The 19363-nt window shown below is 40.2% G+C and overlaps 1 long non-coding RNA gene across 1 annotated transcript; it reads right to left on the bottom strand.

Moving 5' to 3' along the window:
* Nucleotides 1-9649: 9649 nt before the first annotated feature.
* Nucleotides 9650-10842, bottom strand: LOC145653166 (uncharacterized). Its single transcript, XR_014119494.1, has 3 exons — nt 10349-10842; nt 9921-9997; nt 9650-9773 (listed from the first exon to the last, which is right to left on the bottom strand). It is a non-coding gene; the product is annotated as an uncharacterized LOC145653166 (long non-coding RNA).
* Between the last annotated feature and the right edge of the window lie 8521 nt (nt 10843-19363).

Below are 19363 nucleotides of genomic sequence, written 5' to 3'. Positions count from 1 at the left end.
GAAGAACACCTTTTCTGAACGGGTTATCAGACGCAACAATGGTCCTTAAAAAGTCCACATTACCTATTATGATGTAATAAACGGAGGTGTGAGAGCTGCAGTAGTGATCTAAGCCAGTTAGCTAGCTAGCTATGTTCTTGTCCAGACACTTTAATGCCTCATGGCTGGTGCAATGACACAATATTCAACATTTCCTTCTGATTCTACTTTTAATTCTGTGACATTAGCTAAGCAACTATAAAGCTACTCGTCCAAAAATGCCAGTGTCGTTAGACGTATCAAAACGTATCAAACATAGCTTTAGCTAGGCTAGCTAATCAGACCTTCTATGAAACAATCACAACTTAGTAAATTCATAGTTGTTAATCACAGTAAAGTGTTTTTTCTTTTTGTTGTTTGAAAAGAGTTACCTTGTTACCTTGCTAGCTAACAGTTAGCTAGTAACAATGCCATCAAAAGTAGTTCTCCACTGATACAAGATAGCTAAGAGAAGTTTGGCTCGGAATGTGACTGATTGAAAAACAAAAATACATCACAAATAGCGTTATGCAATAATACCTAACGTGCATACATCAAATACAAACAGTCCCCAATGCAAACCTCTTTTACAAGGCAGCTATTTAGCGTCTGCTACTTCTGCAAAACAAACTCAGTCTTGCATGTTAGTGTTAGCTATCCAGCTAGCTAGGCATTGCTCCAGGACAGGTTTTAGTATAGCCAAAATAATTTGATTGCCTGTTAATTTTTTTAAAAGGTTGATGTAGTGATGTGACGTTTTACTAAGCGTGCCCTGATAAAAAGCTAATAAAATAGCTAAGGGCCAGATTCTGTTATATCATTAGTTAATGTCGTGTCCGTTGATGCAGGAAAGAAGAGACAGGAACCAATGCGTTACCCTGTGGCCTTTTATTAATGCAGAGCTCTGGAGATGTCACTTCACAACACAGTGCGAGTGAGATCTAAAGCATAACTTTGCAACAGACAGACTTATATTTCTCTCGCCTTGTGACACTTCTGCTTTTGTGTTTTTCCATCTCAGCCGTCACCTCTGTTTGACCGTCTCGTACACGTGTCTTCTTGCATAATCACACATATGCACGTCTAGGGCATTTCCTGTTATGTCTGGACATACAGTAATTATTTTATTTATTCAAGGATTAGTCCTATTCCATTCTGCGCATTATTCTCTACTAGTGTAAGCTTAGCATTCATTTAATTTCTGAAACCCCACAATTCCCCCTTTTGATCTCTACAAAGAGATCACCAATCACACTCCTTTATTCTGGCATCTCCTGTCTCTACGTCCCTTTCCCCCTGTATCAGTGGCATCATCGTGGTACCCTCATGCACATCTTTCCTTTCTATCATAGCTGAGATTAGTCTAACCATTAACGCCCTAATACATGGAATACAGCAGCACCCGCATGTCACAGCAATTCCCGTGAATGTGGCTAATGAAACCATCAATGACACAATTAAGTCTTTCCACTGACCGAACCGGCTCACCATCCAGGATTCCAACTGGTTGTTTATGCCTGAATTCTCATGCATTTCCTCTGATAGGGTCTTCAAACCATCCAATGCTCTACTAACTGACCCATCCGGAGCGGTATTATTAGGAATGAATGTACAACACATATCCTCAAGCATAGCGCAGACGCCCCCCTTTTCCGCCAACAACATATCTAATGCCATACAATTTTGCACCGCTATCAGTGAGGTTGGTCCCAGCTGATCTCTAAGTCCTTGCACTGCATCCCTAGTCAGGTTGGCTAGCCTGAGGACATTATAATGTACATAGTTAATCCGATCCACATTTTTATTTGGAGTAATGGGGAATAATGCGGAAAGTATCGGAATATTCTCAAATCCCCCTGCTATCTGGTCTGCTAACTTATACCTGTCCGGAACTCCACGAGGTATTTCTATTGCATCTATGTATGTGGGGGTATTCCTTGTTAAATCAAAATGGTTTGCCTTTCGCTTCTGTCTTGCTGCATCAGTTACCGGGTCCCTGTGTAGTTTTTTGCCTATCAGTAATACAGGAGCTGCTAACCTGACCATGGCGCATGTCCCCTCCGAGTTCTCTGGCATGTTAACAACCAAAGTCATCCTTCCACAATAATCATACAATCCTGCTCGTGCCCATGAACCCACAGACTCGTTCCCAGTGACTGTGCGGTTACACCGCCGGGATGTGCCCCAAGCGTACTTGAGGTGTGCTTGAACTTCTAACGAAGCAAGTGTAGTTCCCCTCCCCCTTTTTGGGTGAAAATAGTCCTGTTCTGGTTCTGTTACTGATGGGGGGGAAAATAACGCTCAAAGTGTCACAATTCTTAGGGTTTCTTTCCTTAGTCAGGCCAATCATGCACACATAACCCTTGGGGTCTTTTTGTGGGAATAGGGGTGCCGGGGTTGTTATAAGTCTGGGTCTTGTGGCTGCACATGCTACACATCCACCAATCTCTACCCCCATTCTGCTTCACCGTCTTGTTCTTAATGTTTTAATCCTTTCCTACTGCCATGCTATTATTTAACCCAAGCGTGACCAAACTGTAAATGGAAACACACAACACAATACACCAACAAATAATCAAACAACACAATTGTCCAGAAGTCATCACTGGTGTTCTGTTCTTCTTACTTCGGGGTCTAAGGGTGGACTACCTTCACCCTTTTGCTCCCGGGGATTATTCTGCCCCTTCTGTGTGGGAGTGAACACCTGACCCGTCTGGGTCAGGTGAGTTAGGTGATGTTTCAGAAAGGTCCCTTGCTGTCTCTTGCAGACTCCTCTGCCGTGACACTGTGGCGGCGCACTGGCTCAGATGAAACCATGTTTCCCCTTTACCCTTCAGGCCTACGGCGTGGCTGGTTCTTTCTGTCACCTGGAATGGACCTGTCCACCTCGGCTCACTCCATTTTCTCTGTCTGCTCCCCGTCCGGTCCCCCTCCTGCGTGGAGAAAGCTGAAACGATACTTTGCAATTCATTAAAGTATGATGTGTGTGTGAGATGTTTTTGTTTTCTCATTTATTGTTAAGGGTCCGTGGGGTCCTGGAAATCCTCGACCTGTCTGCAATTCAAAAGGGGTAAAACGAGTTGTTGCATTTACTGAACATCTCATTTGCATTAATGCCAAAGGGAAGGCGTCAACCCAATTTAATTTTGTCTGTGCACAGATTTTGGCCACTTTGTTTTTCACATTTAGATTCATCCTTTCCACCTTACCTTGAGACTGAGGATGATACACTGCCCCAAATGAATGTTTCAGACCCAGCATTTTCTCTAACTCCTGCAAATTGCGCGCTGTAAAATGAGTGCCATTATCTGATCTCACCTTTCTCGGAAACCCATGGTGAGGAATGTACTGGTTCACCAGGAACTTTACCACTGAAGCACTGTCTTCCCGTTTTGTTGGCCACGCTTCCGTCCACCCTGTGTAGTTGTCTACGCGCATCAATACGTACGTGTACCCCTGTGCTGAGTCCACCATGTCTGTGTAGTCATTTACTATCTCTTCCCCTGGTGTTAATGACAACGGATACTTACAGGGTGCCACCTTAATTGTAGGTTTGGGATTGTACTGTTGACATACTCTACATGTCCCCTGCACTTTATGATAGCTACTCTTTCTGGTCCCTGCAAGGCCTTTGCCAGCTCCCTCATTTCTGCCTCATGTTTAATTGGTTTGTTTCCCGCTGTCCTAAACCCTGCTCTCATCCATTGTCTTAGCTCCACATGTGCTGCCCCTACCGTGTAAGCAGAGTCAGTATAAATATTCACTTCCTTGCCCTTTGCTAACTTCAAGGCCTCCACTACTGCCATTACCTCAGCTCGCTGTGCTGATTGCTAACCTTTCAGCCTTTCTGCTTTCACCGTCCAAAATTCATCTACTTCTCCCTGTGTTTCTGCCACCACTGCACACCCTGCTTTTATATCCCCGTATGGTCCTCTAAATCCACATCCATCGGTGAACATGTTCCCTGCTCCTGGAATTGGTTCTCCTTCTAGGTCTGGTCTCACCTTCTCCTGCTTTTTGACTTCCTGTTCGCACTGATGAGGCTCTTCTCCTCCCATCATGTCTGCCATGTTGATTCGTTCATGCGTGTACGTGATGTGTGGTGCTTCCAAAATTTTGCTGATCCTCTGTTGCCTTAGTGCTGTCAAGGCGAAGGCTTGTGAGTTCACGTATGCTATTACACTGTGTGTGGTTAGTACCGTGATTGGATGTCCCATTACCAGATGCGCTGTTTTCTGTATGGCTTTAGCCACTCCTGCTGCATGTTGGGTGCATGTTGGGTGTCTTTTTTCCATGTTGTCTAGCTGTGTGCTCACATGCATGAGTACTTGTCTCTCTCTCCCTTTCTTAGCTCACAATCTGATTCCAGTTTTTTCAGTCCTATCAGGTAACATGGAAAGGATCCACTTCCAATCCATGTAGACTCTCCTCTGGTGTCCCCCAGGGCTCAGTATTAGGCCCTCTTCTCTTTGTATACCTGTTCTCTTGGTGATGTAATATCTTCTCATGGCTTTTCCTACCACTGCTATGCTGATGACACCCAATTATTTCTTTCTTTCCCACCCTCCGATACGCAGGTCTCCAGACTTATCTCAGCATGCTTGACTGACATTGTGTCATGGATGACAGCCACCACTTGAGGCTCAACCCCAGTAAAGCCGAGCTTATGTACATCGAGAACTCCCTGGTATCACTATCTGAAGCTGCTCGTAGCCTGGGCATAACTTTGGACAACCAGTTGTCATTCTCTACTCATATTTCAAATCTGACCTGGTCTTGCAGATTTCTCCTTTGTAGCATACGAAGGATTCGGCCCTTTCTTTCACAGGAAGCTGCCCAGGTAATTGTGCAGTCTTTTGTAATCTCAAAGCTAAGCTACTGCAACTCGCTACTTGCTGGTCTTCCTCTAAGAGCCATCAGCCCTCTACAGCTTGTCCATAATGCAGCTGCATCACTGGTCTTCAATCTTCCTAAATTCATGTCACTCCACTGCTGCGCTCACTTCATTGGCAGTATGAAGTAACTGACCACATCAGATTTGAAATCTTGATGCTTGCATACAAAGCCAAAAATGGACCAGCCGCTCTATACATTTTGTCAATTGTCAAAGCCCGGTCCACATTCACCCCAAAATCCAATTACACCAACGACCCTCAAAACAGTCCCAACACATGGGAGTGGGAAAGCCACACAGGATAGAGGGCCATTCTTCCTTCTCCCTTTCACAGGTTAGTTTATAAAAGGGAAATGTGATGGCATAATCTAGCATTAGGCTATTAGCATCCAGATGCAGCTAGATTAAGGTAGAACCTGGTCCTTAACACTGATCTTGGACAATTTCATTCTTTTTTGAACCATAACATTAGCCATTATACAACAAAGGCCAAACTGGAGTCAGTGTAAAGGAGCCACTTCTACCAACATCTTAACAGATCAAAGTATAAATCCTTTCATATGTGTCAAAAACCAACCCTGGCATCACTGAGCCATTTCAAGAGGTGAGGGACGAGCTTCACAGTATTTACACTACACAGAAGGTGCCCCTTCATAGGTAATGACATGATATCAGACAACAAATATGTTCCTTTTTGTTCCCTGCAATGTTGACAGGAGTCAGTCCAGAACAGGGCTGCACAAATAAGTATACAGTAATGAGCAGTGAAGATGATGTCTTGCCACAACACAATGGCAATCCCAGTACGCCCTGCCTTATCCATTGTGCGTAAAGAGAGGCCAAACCTTTATTTTCTATTCTGTAGAACGCTTAAAGAAATAAAATAAACTCCTTCCACACTCTTTATTCTTTGCTCTCGCATAGTGTTAATTTATAAAATAAAGGATACAACATAGACATATGATGATATTAATGCAAAATACTCTCTTGGAGCCCATGTGTCTTGCAGGGGTCCCAGTGAAAAAGAACCTGAATTTGTTTAAGTCACCCATCCACACATTCCATAAGGCGAAGAGAGCCACAATCTTGGGTCAAGTTGACATGGGCTGATTATGGGTCCTCGAGCAAAATGGCACCTGTTGGGTTGCCAGTTTGTCACTGATGACGTGAGTGAGTATTAACATACATGTATTGGGTAAAGTGCTTGGGGGGGGGTCCCTTTAATGGGCAGATTCATTTCCTCAGCCATACATTTTCAGTCTCATTTTAGTTCCATTTCTTCATCTTCATTGACTAATTTTTTTTTTAAACTGTCACCTCAGTTCCCTTGTTCCAACTTTAGCTTTACCTAATAAAAAAAAAAACACCTCACATATCTGGACTTTCATTTGAATGCTTTTTATTCCAACTCGGTGCATGAGCTGAAGGTTCGTCTGTCCTGTCTCTCTTCTCAGTTGCAGACAATACAATATTTGCAGGTTTCTCCCAGGAGAAAGGCATGCTGGGATTCTAGTAAAGAGCTACACAGGATGTATGAAATGGCAGGAATGCCACACCCTTAGTATGTGTGTGTTCATGTTTCAAATGTGTAAGTAAAACTCTTTACAATGTCTCGTGTAATAAATCAAAATCCTGTAGAATGGATCTTGGGCTGAACTGGTTCTGTTGGCCCTTCTTCGTTACCTAAACAGGTTGGAAAGATGACCATACAATTGCCACAGTCTGCAGGGGTAGTACACCATAAGCAACATAATTACATCAACTCCAAAATCAATACTAAACATTATTCAAATAAATACATAAAATTCTTAAAGTTAAAATTGGGAATTGCTACAGGTTTGAAGGCCAGTTTTCAGTCTGGCAATAGCAAGACCCAAGATCTGCGGTGATGTTTTAATATTCAACTGTGTGCTCCATTTAAACTCAACCCCAAATTATTCTAGTGATTCCAGACTAGATCTTTTTGTTTGGTACAATCAAAAAGAATTGTGGTACAGCATTAAACAGGTTTAGCCCCAGTATTTATAAATGGCTTCTTTGACACACTTACCATCGCTCGACCCAAGATAAATAGATGGTGTCCTGATAATGGAGGAAGACCCATGGATGGTGTCATCTGAACTGACTGACAGGTGACTTTTTTCTCACCATTGTGAGCAGTCTACAGTGCTTCAATCTCCTATGAAAATGAAAACAAGGAGTTAACCAGGATCTCACAAGTGCACAAAGCCATTCTTTTAAAACATAACATGAAAGTGCTAGCTAGCTGCAATGATAGTGTGTGTGTGTGTGTGTGTGTTTGAGAGAGCGTGAGTAATATATCCACTTTACCCTAAGCTGATGCAGGTTTTTCATCAGCCCCTTCATTGATTGAAAGATTCCATCCACATTTTTTATCATGCGCTGCCGTATGCTTGCTCGTGATTGGCAGGGCCTCGTTTCATGCCTCAGCATCTCCAGGTGTGAACGGCCTTTTGGTGACTGGCAAGGCATCTCCTGCCCTTCTTGCTGTGAGGACAATGATGTCACTTTCTGCTTCTGACTGGCAGCCTCTAAAGGATCCAAGGATCCAAGGATCAACAGTCTTAGTGTCCTGACTGGCAGAACACAAAGGGTGCAAAAAAGTTGGTAAATATCTGAGCCTGCTAAAATTCTATTTATAAAAACACCACCACCACCACCAGAAATATACTGTTTAACTATCATAGTGCAACAATGACTGTGTAACGGAGTGTAACAAATTCTTACCATCTTGAAGAGCAGCATCAGCCATTTTAGCTCGTCCTCCCACATAACCCTGCCCACCAGTATGCATGTAGGCTTCTGATTGGTCAGTTGGGATAGCTGTTGATCCTTGCTTGGTGGCTTCACTGCCTCCAGAGGCCGAGGAGATGGTCTTTTCTAACAGGTTCTTCCATCTGTGGAAACATCGCTAAAGCCATCAGGTCCCAATTTCTACAACAGCACAATGTTGTTAAAATCATCTGAACATAAATGGCCTGACACCATAAATGTTATCACAAAACAGACACAGCAGTGCTGACTGGTTGACCTTGATGAGAAGATGGTGGGTCAGAGAGAGACAAAAAAACAAACTCACGTGTTTTTCTCAGAGGAAGTCCCAGCCACCAGCTCGTATATCTGTCTCTCTGATGTACTGATCACATACAAGGCCTTGTTATCTGATAGAGAAGAGCAGGTTGTCAAACAATGTATTCAAACTAACCCACATGCAATTTCTAACTGGCTTCTTAATTTTTTAAAAATAAAATAAAGACATAGTTATTCCAGACCCATTCATCTATTCTGGCTATTCATAGCTGTAAGAATAACTACAAATATACCTGTAGCCACAAATCTGACAAGAGATGAATCCAAGCGAACAACGGGTCAAAAGGGGGTTTTGAGGTTCGTGTTCCTACCCCAAACCCCACCCAGTGAGCGCGCTGGACATAGCAAGATCAAACGGTCACCTGAACCCCTTTGGAGTAGCACCAACATGTCTGAGAGAAGCAGAGCATGAATGGCTGGAACAGACACACACACACACACACACACAGAGTGAGAATGGACCTGTCAAGTAATCATTTGCAAGAGGAAAAACAAAAATGTATGCAAGCTTGCACACAGATCACTGAAAGCATCCATTCACATTAAAAGTCCTTGAAACATGTGTATACACACGTATGAACATACAGGCAGATGCAGGTGTACACACACACACACACACAGTTATTCAGACCATGTCATGTGTGAGGTAGCAGGGAACCAAATAACTCCAAGTCAGCATAGCACCATGCTCTCAATAGCTGCATTCCCCAGAGTTAACAGTGATTTGTTCAGCTGTGATGATCTCTTACCGATAGCTTTATCTTTGTTAACTTTCCAAGTCAACGGTCCTTCGTGGATCATTTTCTTAGTGGTCAGGTCCAGATTCTACATAGAAAAAGAATATAGTTAATAATTCATACTCTGGATCAGGTGCTCCAAGACCAGAGAAGCTGTTTGGAAGGCAGATGGTGGATACATAGTAAGGCCGTACCTTGAACTGAGCAGCGACAGGACTGGCCTGCCTCTCCAGAGGGGACAAGTCTAGCCTGCGCTGATAACGGCTGAGCAGTCGCCGGTGCTCCGTCTCCCTGACGACCTCATTGACAGCTCGTAGTATCCCACGGCAGCACGCCTGTGCCCTCAGCAATGGCTGCAGGTCTGGAGAACCAGCTGTTGTGGGGGCACATACTAGTGTTAATCCAGGAGAAAGGGTGTGTGTGCTTGCCTCCTTGGTAAGATGGTATGTGTGTGTATACTGAAGTGTTTTCATGGTTCAATACATTGTATGTGAGTGTTTCTATACATGCCTTCTGTGTCTGATGATGTTATCCAGCAGCAAGGGGTATTTGGTGAGTCTCTGCATCTCAGACACTAGAAGGTCCTTTAATTGTAGTCGGCGGCAGTGAGGGCTGGCTTCACATTCCTAACACACACACACACACACACACGAATGAGCCAAGGACATCCAAGTCCAAATGTGGATTCTGTTGACTGCAACACCAATTTATACCTAAAACAGCATCACTAGAAGTTATGTGCTGCAATAAAAGTCAAATATAAAAGACTGGATAGTCTCCAATTCAAAATATGGGTCAACCAATTCACAACCCAGCCCACTAACAAATATGGCAGAAGCTCTAGTGTTTGTAGGTTTGTCCAAAGGCTTTATACCTCTAAAAAGTGTTACCTGTATAAGGTGCGTGAAACGTGGGTCTTTGCGTTTATTTTTAATGAGCTCCAGTGCCTGACTCTGCTGACTGCACAGGTGAGACACCTGCTCCTGGAACTCCTCTCCTGCAGCGTCTTCAAACTAACACGCACACACACAAACACATGAGCTACTGACATATCAAGTAAAGCAACAAGTATATCCCACACTACACAGAACAACCCCTTCATTTTAGACAGCACCAAAAGATGATGTGAACTAGAAAGGGAGTAACACTAGCCAGCTCACTCTAGACACCATGATGTCTCCGATGCCTTGAACTATAGAAGAGTCCCTCAGCCTCTTCATGGACTCACATAGATTCACTGAAACACAAATGCAACACCACAAAACAGAATCTGTTTAAGCGAGCCAGTGTATATGTGGTTTGTTAGAAAGTTGTGTCAGTGGGCAACAGAACTCTACTTGTCATGAAGGCCACCGCAGAAACAACATGTACAGCCTCCAGTCCATACCTGCTCACAGTAATGGCATGGTGCCGATAGCTGATATTGTTCTGTCATTAAATTCCCAGTTTGGGTGGGTTTTACACTTCTTTAATCTTGATTATGATTTAGACACCAAGTAGGCTTCAGAAATGTAGGTTTGAAAACACACTAAGACAAATGGAGCGGATTTGCACGCACACACATACGCTCGCACACAGAGAGACTGACCATGAAGACTGTAGACCTGGGGCAGGTTGGGGAAGATACCGGAAAGTTCTTCGACGGTCAAAAGGTTCCTCCTCTTCTGGAAGAACACCTGATCGAGAACCCCGAGAGTCCGCAGGTGAGATGCTTCCGTTGTGAACAGCTCTGAGGAAGAGGATATAGCAAAGTCACTACAATTTCTTACAAACGTTACACAATTCAGAATTCCACATTTTCATGAGTCAGGATAGAATTACCATATGTGCATAATAAATAGAATACTGTATGTTCAAAAGATTTAGTTGCTATTTAGCTTAAGTTAGATCAGTAAATAACTTTTCATTTTACATGTTAACTGTGTACTGGGAGTTGTCTTTTATAGTCAGTTGCAGACTAAACCATTCATATAGGATTATATGATGGAAAGGATTAACATGATTATATATGAATCATTACATATGAATCACATGATAATACATGATCAAATAATATTTTCCATCACACAAGCAACTGAACAAGAAGGTCGGTGTGGGCCATGGCGACCCCAGCAAGTACTACAACAAGGAGCTGAAGCTAGCCAAGTCGCTTGCGCTTGTGCTGTTTGCCGCCAGCTGGCTCCCACTGCACATCCTGAACTGCATCACACTCTTCAGCCCTGGTTGCGAGAAGCCCATGTTCCTTCTCTACATCGCCATCCTGCTCACCCACGGCAACTCCGCCGTCAACTCCATCGTGTATGCATTCCGCATCAAGAAGTTCCGCACGGCGTTCCAGCGGCTCTGGAAGCAATACTTCTGCTGTAAGGAGGCTCCTCCGATCGACACACAGATGAGTGAGAGACTAGACAAAGATCACTTCTGTCCTGGTACTCCGCTGGAGCACAACATTTGACTGGATCCAGGGGACTTTCTGAGCAAACTGAAATGCTTGCTTCTATAAATCATGTCTATTTTGAATGTAATTCAGTGCTTTACTGCAAATGCCACTGAGTGCATTTACCCCTGCAAAGGGAAATAAGACTCCTATGTAAAATGTCACGTAAACGTTTATCAGTGTTCGGCTCTACATCGCACAAAGCAAAACCCAGATTAATTAATTAATTAATCTGGGCAAATGAACAGCTTTATCAGATTTCTATTTTTTTTTTTTTATGTCAGTGTAAGTGGAATATGGGCTCTCTTGTTCTGCAGCCGGGCAAAGAGGACAAGGTTTTAAGATCAGGTCCATTGTAGAGAATTCCCCCGATTTCACTGATCCCATATAGCAATTTGTTTGTTTGTTTGTTTTTCATATGCTTTTTTGTCCTTTTTTACATAATCACATTATTATTATTGTGCATGTGAACACTTCAGTTCACTTATTGACAAACTGATTTTTACCAGTAATCAGGATCTTGTAGATGTATACATGCTCAGAGTGTGCTGTTGTCAGAGTCTGCTCCCATTGTAACTTATTATGAAACATTATAACTCCACTGGGACAAGAGGGGGAGGCTAGAATATGGAATTAAATCATTTATAGTGGCAAACAGATATGTGGTGTACAAGACATTTTTAAATAATTCTTTACTCAGTGATCAAAGTAGTTCTTTCTAACTAGTCCACAGGTATCATACAAATATGAAAAACAGTATTCTTTGCACCACTCTGCTATCCAAAGTGTGCAATCATGATGGTGCATCATCTCATTATAAAATATTATTTATAGTCATCATGATTTTTTATTTATCAGAACACACTTAAATGAGTAACTTTGAATGTGTACAATATACATTAATAGTAGTTAATTTCAAGCATTTATTTGATACTAACTTCAAAATGCAGTTTTAATGAGGATATGTTAGGAATGTTAAAGACAATGCACACTAGACAATTATATATATATATATATATATATATATATATATATATATATATATATAAAATAAAAGGGCTGCTCATTAATCACATAAAAATACAAATTTGGTTTCCACAATAACTACTCACCAATGATGTACTTCATTTATTCATTTGCCTACTACATACAATGAAGTATTTATAGTTATGACATTGCTTAAGAATTGCACTAATGGAACAATACATTTATATAGTCTGACATTGATTAATAGCATTATAGGCCATTATAGTGTAGCATTTCTAATAGGCAAAATTAAGGCCATGCAAACGCACACAGACATTTCCCAAACATTTTATACAGGCACCAGAAACAGGTTTTTACATCCAGATTTTGCCTTTCAGCTCTGTGTTTGTAAGGGAGGAGCAATGCATGCAAGTAAGTAGTGCTGGATGACTTCAGGAAATGATCACTTAATTCATGTTTATTCAGCTCTTGTCTCCACAGGACATCAACTAGCCCATTTGACTTTTTTTGTAACTGCTGTATAATTTATGTTGTATTCAGGGTTCAAACGTTAAATAATTATATAATCCAAAACAGTAATATTCAGTTATACATTTTCTCTAATTTAATATCCCCTTTGCTATAACATTCAAATGAATACTGGAGCCATGTATTCTGGAGGCATTGTAAGCTTTTTCAGTATAGTAGCCAACATGTAGCCATGTTGAAAACAAAGCTTTCTCTATGAAACACACCAAGACTTGGACAAAGTCACCAAGATATTTATGTCCTCTCTGACTAAAGCTTGTCAGTAATGCACTTATGAAGATGCATCAACCATAAAAAAATAAAGTGAAATCATAACTAGGAATTTTTTTTAACATACCATTTTTTTTTTATACTTGACTCAGTGTTTGCTAGTGTTCCTCACTTTATTATGTTTCATTAGCTCTCTGCCCAAATACAGTGTGAATGAAGGAATCACACCAGTATAAAGTACAGTATGTACATAATTGTTGGTAAACAACTGTGGGATTGCAATCAGTACAATTGTACATTATTTCTTATTTCATTATTTCTGAGTAAATGGAAATAATGAACTAAGTCTGTTTCTGGTTTTCACTTTATTTGTGCCTTTTATCCTTATTCCTCTGCATGCGTTTAAGCATCTCTGCTTTCTTGAGACACTGCTAAGACATAAGGTAATGCTCCAATGGTGATGGTAATGATGATGATGTTAAAATAATAATAATAATAATAATAATAATAATAATAATAATAATAATAATAATGCCTGATCAACAAAGCTATGAAGGTTGGGTGTAGAACAGTAAGGAGCCCGGCAGAAGAAGATCTGATAGAGCGATTGGGTTTGTAGTCAAGAAGATCAGATAGTTTAGGTGTTGGACGATGGAGAGCTTTGTATTTGAAAAGGAAGATTTGAAATGAATGTGGTACTTAACAGGAAGCCAGTGAAAATCCTGGAGGATGGGTGTAATGTGCTGGTGTACCTGGGATTGAATGAGAAGACAGGCAGCAGATTTCTGACCCATCTGAAGCTTGTGAAGGAGAGAAGGGCTAATGCCTGCAAGGACAGTGTTTCAGTAGTCTGAGAGGCTAGAGATGAAAGCATGAATGAGAGATTTATTAGCAGACGGATTTTGGATTTTAGTAATATTACAGGTGAAAGAAGTACATCTTAACAGTAGCATGAACATGGGTGCCAAGTTCAAGTTCAAGTTCGGTTTATTCGTCACATACATAGTCATACACAGTATAACACGCAGTGAAATGGTGGAGAGTGCTCTGTCCAAACTGAGGAAGAGAACCAGGGGTGCATAGAGAAAAAAAATATATATACAGATAAATATATATTTTCTATGTATGTACAAAATATATTAACAATGTATGTACAATATATGTATATTATGATTATATACACAATGTACAATGTACAAATGAAAGAATTGCACTGAGGATAACACCCAGGTTTCTAACCAGGGGAAGGGGACATAGCTATATCATCAGTGGTTAGAGTGAAAGAACCAGTTTTACTCAGGATTGATTTTGAGCCTATGATAAGCTCGGTCTTGTTGCTATTTAACATAAGAAAGTTGTGTTTCATCCAGAGTTTAATTTCTGAAAGATATGCTTCTAAGTGATTGAGTGGTAGATGTAACTGATTTGGTCCTGAGAAAGATCTGGGCTTAGCGATGGAAGTCCAGTTTGAAATGATGTTTGATATGTCTGAGAGAGAGTATGTAAACTGATAGAAATTCAACTGAGGTATAGGTGGTTCTTGTACAATGCTTGATTTTATAGTTTCAGAAAGGCCCAAATAAACTGCTTCTCACAAACTTCCACAGGGCATAATTATTAATTAACTCTTTAACTCTAAAACCAAGCATTTGACAAAAGCACCTAAAAAATTCTAACTACTCTGATTGCTAAATAAAACAGGCTTTTGGGGTTTGGCACTGGTCTATTCCTTTTTTCTCTTATTTAGGTTTTATTTTACCAATATCCTCTATTTGCTGAAATCTTCTATCTGCTGCATGCTCTTAATAACTTATTAAATACTAGTTGCGGAGGAAGTCTATTGTGTTTGACAGCCATTTCAGAAACGCCCAGTGTAAAGTCAAGAAAGGCAGACGTGCGAAATTTGCATGACCCACATTTCATTTAGTTGACGAATTGGTCAAGTGTGGCTCATTCAGAATAAATGCGTTTTATTGCCCTCTAGTGGATAAGCAGAGAATAGCACCCTACAACAAAAACGTCAAGTAATTCCTAATGGAAACAACAGGCCAATAGAGCACAAAGGAGTAAACCCGAGTTACCTAGTTGCATATATAACTCTTGGTGTCAATACCAAAGTCAACTTTGCATCATGCTTCTACCTAGCTATATGTTTTTTTTCACGAAAGGCTCCAACACACGTTTCATGATTTCCTACTACAGTGATCCCTGTATTTCTACAGTAGTCTAGATCATTGGTATATTGGACTCTAACCTACTGTACTGGGAATACTAGGACGTATTCTATGAGAAAATGACAAAGCACTTTTGTAAGTCGCTCTGGATAAGAGCGTCTGCTAAATGCCGTAAATGTAAATTTACTGGAAGAAAACATGTTTATTTTTATTAGGCGTTATTAACCGTCAAATGTCTACCATAGGTGGTGGCACGTATTTAATATATCCCTGAAGTGATTTTTCACAGCAATGTTTGGATTTGCTTAAGGTAGACTAATTGTAGGATTCTGTGTAACTTTGTTGCATGGACTATATAAAACAGGTCTACATTTATTGCATTACATTACATAACTAGCTCCGTTGTGAATGTAGTTTCATAGGTAGCATCTTCGTCAAAAATATAATCGATAGTTGTTGTTTTTTTTCCACCAAGGCTGTACGTTTCCGAATTTGATGTAAAACATACTTATAGAAAAGAAGAGAACTGGTAATTTAAGATAATTTCAAAAGCATCGAAAACAAAAGAAAAGCATCGGACGTAGTCTAAAGATCCTATCAGAAACTAATAAAAAAATAGCAGCTAAATAGACACTGACATGAGATGGAGTACTGTAGCTTTAACGAAAGCATCAGCGGACTATTTTGTTGTCTTGGCAGCCCAACCAAATCAACGAAACGGGGATCCTGGCTGTGTTTTGTAGCCAAGATATAATTTTAAATATTACATTGTAAATGCTACTGTGTTACTTACAAACACTACAGCCAGCAAATGACTTTTGCCGCTGTGTAGTTAGCTCGCTAGCTAAGGCAAATACACTCAGCACTGATGGCGTGTTTGGCTTTACACCGTCTAACGTTAGCTAACCTATCTATCCTGGTTCATTAGGTTAACGCTAGCTAACTAGCTACTTACAGTTGCACTGGATCTGACTGTCTAGGTTTTATTATTGTAGCTACTCCGTAACAAAAAGTAATCTCAGAATTGTATACGTAGACCTAATATACCTTCAAATACTTTATTACTTTGACGGTAATAGCATGGAACAGTCACACAAGAGAGTAGTTAGCGCTGGGAAGGCGAAAAACAAGCTACCCTGGGAGAGGTCTTGCCTCCCATGTTTAGTAAACAAGCAGCCTTGCAGTGCATCAAATGCAAAGGTATCTGATAATGTGAATGATTGCCTCATGAAGTTAATTTTACATGCACACACAGAATTACAAAAAAGGAAAAATAAGGTTAAAAATTAGAGAACGTACTATTTTGAATGCAGCTCCAAACTCAACAAGCTACTTTACCTTTTTTTTCTTTATGTAGCTGTGAATCTTATTTATTTGTGTTAGGCTACAAGTTGTTTTCTATTCCATATTCCAATTTCCATCAATATATTGTAGTATTTGTGTGAAACCACCAAATTGATAAATCTTGGAATAGCCTACTGTCTTCTCCCATAGCTGTATTGGAAGGATTTAAAAATGAAAGAACCTGAAATACTAAATTGCAGTTGAATAAAATAACCTAACCTAAACTTTGTATTCTTTTAGACAGGATTAATGTACTGTCAGGTGTTTTATCTTCAAACTCAAGTCTTCACCATATCCAGATTCCCCCCTGATTTAACAGACTGGTCAGAGAGTAGGACCTAACAAATAGAAAGGATTCACTAGAGAGGGTCGGTTGTCAGAGAAAAGAGAGACAGTGTGCTGTTCTGGTTACAACCTCCCACGAAGCAGAAAGGGACCAGTGGGTTAAAAGGGTATGACATATCTTGTTCACCTGAAAGTAATTCATGACATGTGCTGACCCCAAAACTCTTTGGTAAACTGCACAACATGGGGCATTATAGTAGATATAACAGGGAAGATAAAAACACTTTCAAAATCGCAGACACAGATGTAATCAAACGCCTAATGTTCCAAGCATTAGTGCAAGATGTTTAAAATATATTTTACATACAGCTGAATTGGTAAAGCTAGGTATCTATCTTAGAGTAATTTTCTTGCATGGTGTAGCTAACATTATAACATTGACTCACACTAAAATGATCTTTAAAATATCTACAAAGTGTTTGTAACACTACATGTTTCTTGGCAACATATCTACAACATTTAGTTTCCATTGTTAGAAAGGTTGTCTTGTTTGGCGTTAAGAGATAATTTATCATATTCCCAAAGCAGACATTGTGATAAAGGTCTCACTGTTCCCTGTGCCTGCATGTGAAGTTTGTCTTAATTAAGCTGTTGAAACCTTAGGGAACTGTTTCTTCCTTGCCACTGAAAATCACCTTGCGTGTTTACTTCAAGCTCAGCGAGGCAATGGCATCCTGTTGACTTATTTCTCCTTTGTAAGCACGCAAACAGTAAAAAGGTGGGGTTTTGTGCAAAACATATGTAACTGTTTTTAATAATCTGGGGTCAGTGTGTGCTTTTCTAGAGTTGTTTCACAAGCATTTTAGTGAAAAATATATTCAAACTGAATTCTATCCAATCTATCTCTCTAATGTCTCTAATAATAGGGCCGTGTGGTTTTGCTTATGGAAACCAGGCAGTTAGACAGTGTGTTGAATGTTTAATGAAGGGAGAAGATTATGAAGTCTTGGGTAATGTTATCACTGTGGAATTAGACACCCGTCTTGTTTTTATACCTCTTGGTGAAAAAAAATGACCCCTGAGAAGTTCTGATCAAAGGAATCTAGAAATTTTATAGACAAAATTTAAGATATAACCAAAGATGAAAGTTACAGCCTTACATTTCTTACATTACTGCCCTTCTGCAGACCTGAACTGTTTTGCCTAATGTGTAAGTTTTGAGTCACTTCATTTTTATAACATGACCCCCCCATTATTTTTCATGTTGAACTGTTTCAGTACTATTTTCATTGTAATTTAGTTGCATAAAATTGCACAATGTCCTGTACATTTTTGTTAAGAAAGCATTGTGTACTGAGCTACAACAGAACAGATGTCCATTTAAAATAAAGGAATATCATGGTTAGCTACATGCTTACTTATAAATGTTCAATAATAAGGGACTGTTTTTTGTTGTTGCTGCTTTAGTTTAGTGTGGAAGATCTCACTACCTCCTTGAGGCTGAATCAGTTAGTTAGCCAACAACTTTAAAAACGACTAATACGTTAAAGTTAAATACAAGCGGAAATATCGTACCTACTCGGTTAGAACGCATTGGCTTCTGATGAAACGTTAACACATTGAGTGAGCTGGCTAAAATAGCTAAGTAGCTAGCTAACAGTAATGTTTATTACCGCCGTAGCTAGGTTAGCTAGATAGAACCAAGTTAACGCGATTATACAGCAAGGAGACCATAAATAATTGTTAAGCTACCAGCACTTTAAGAAAACCATAAACATTCTAAGTATCTTGCTAAAAACGTTTACTTCTTAGTTCTTTGCTCAACCTAGCTATTGACCTTCACAAAGCTATCTAATAATACTTAAGTCAAATGTTAAAAATCAGAAGGTCATTCACAGTAGCTGCTCATGGCCGAGATCAAATCACCTGTCTGAATCCTGATGATGCTAGCTAGGTAGCTAGCTAGACGGGTACCATTAGCTTGATGACATGCTAACGGCTCGCTATTGTGGTTAATGTTCGCAAGCTCGCTAGCTAACTACAGTTGCTGCTAAAAATAAACTTTGCCAGGATGTGCCGACTGTCTATGTAACGTTAGCAACAAACTAGTCCAGCGCGCTCTACTACAATCAAGCAGTGTGAAAATATTACGAAACTGATGTTAATTACCTGTATTCAACCTTTTGGATGTGCCAACGAGGTCTAATGTATCGCAGTAGCGGAGATCAACACGCTAGTGACAGAAGCCTTGAGCGTTTGTCAGGAAAAACAAACACAAAAGAGGTTCTGTCTGCGTAACTTCCGGGAGAAGGGTGCACTAAATAGCACTCCAGAAAAAAAAAACAACCCAATCACATTACCATTTCAAAATGTGCATGTCACAAATGTCATTTTCCCTATATAGTATGTGTTTATAATTCAATTTGCTTTATACCACGCGCCTCTTTCTCTTTATTCTCTGTTCCACTACACAATAAGGTAGTGGTGTGATTAGTTGTGGTAGGCTGTAAGAGCTTCTTTGTGGATGTTGAGACAAGATTTGTTTTTGTTATTGATCTTTTTCATGTATATACAGTCTTTGGCATATGATAACTGCTGCTGGAAACTAGAAATGTAATATATTTCAATCGCCTAGCAT

This window comes from Electrophorus electricus, chromosome 23 (assembly GCF_041902795.1).
Source record: "Electrophorus electricus isolate QZ-2024a chromosome 23, ASM4190279v1, whole genome shotgun sequence".
NCBI lineage: Eukaryota > Metazoa > Chordata > Actinopteri > Gymnotiformes > Gymnotidae > Electrophorus > Electrophorus electricus.
The sequence above is the reverse complement of the archived record's forward strand: the minus strand, read 5'-3'. Positions and strand labels throughout refer to the sequence as shown.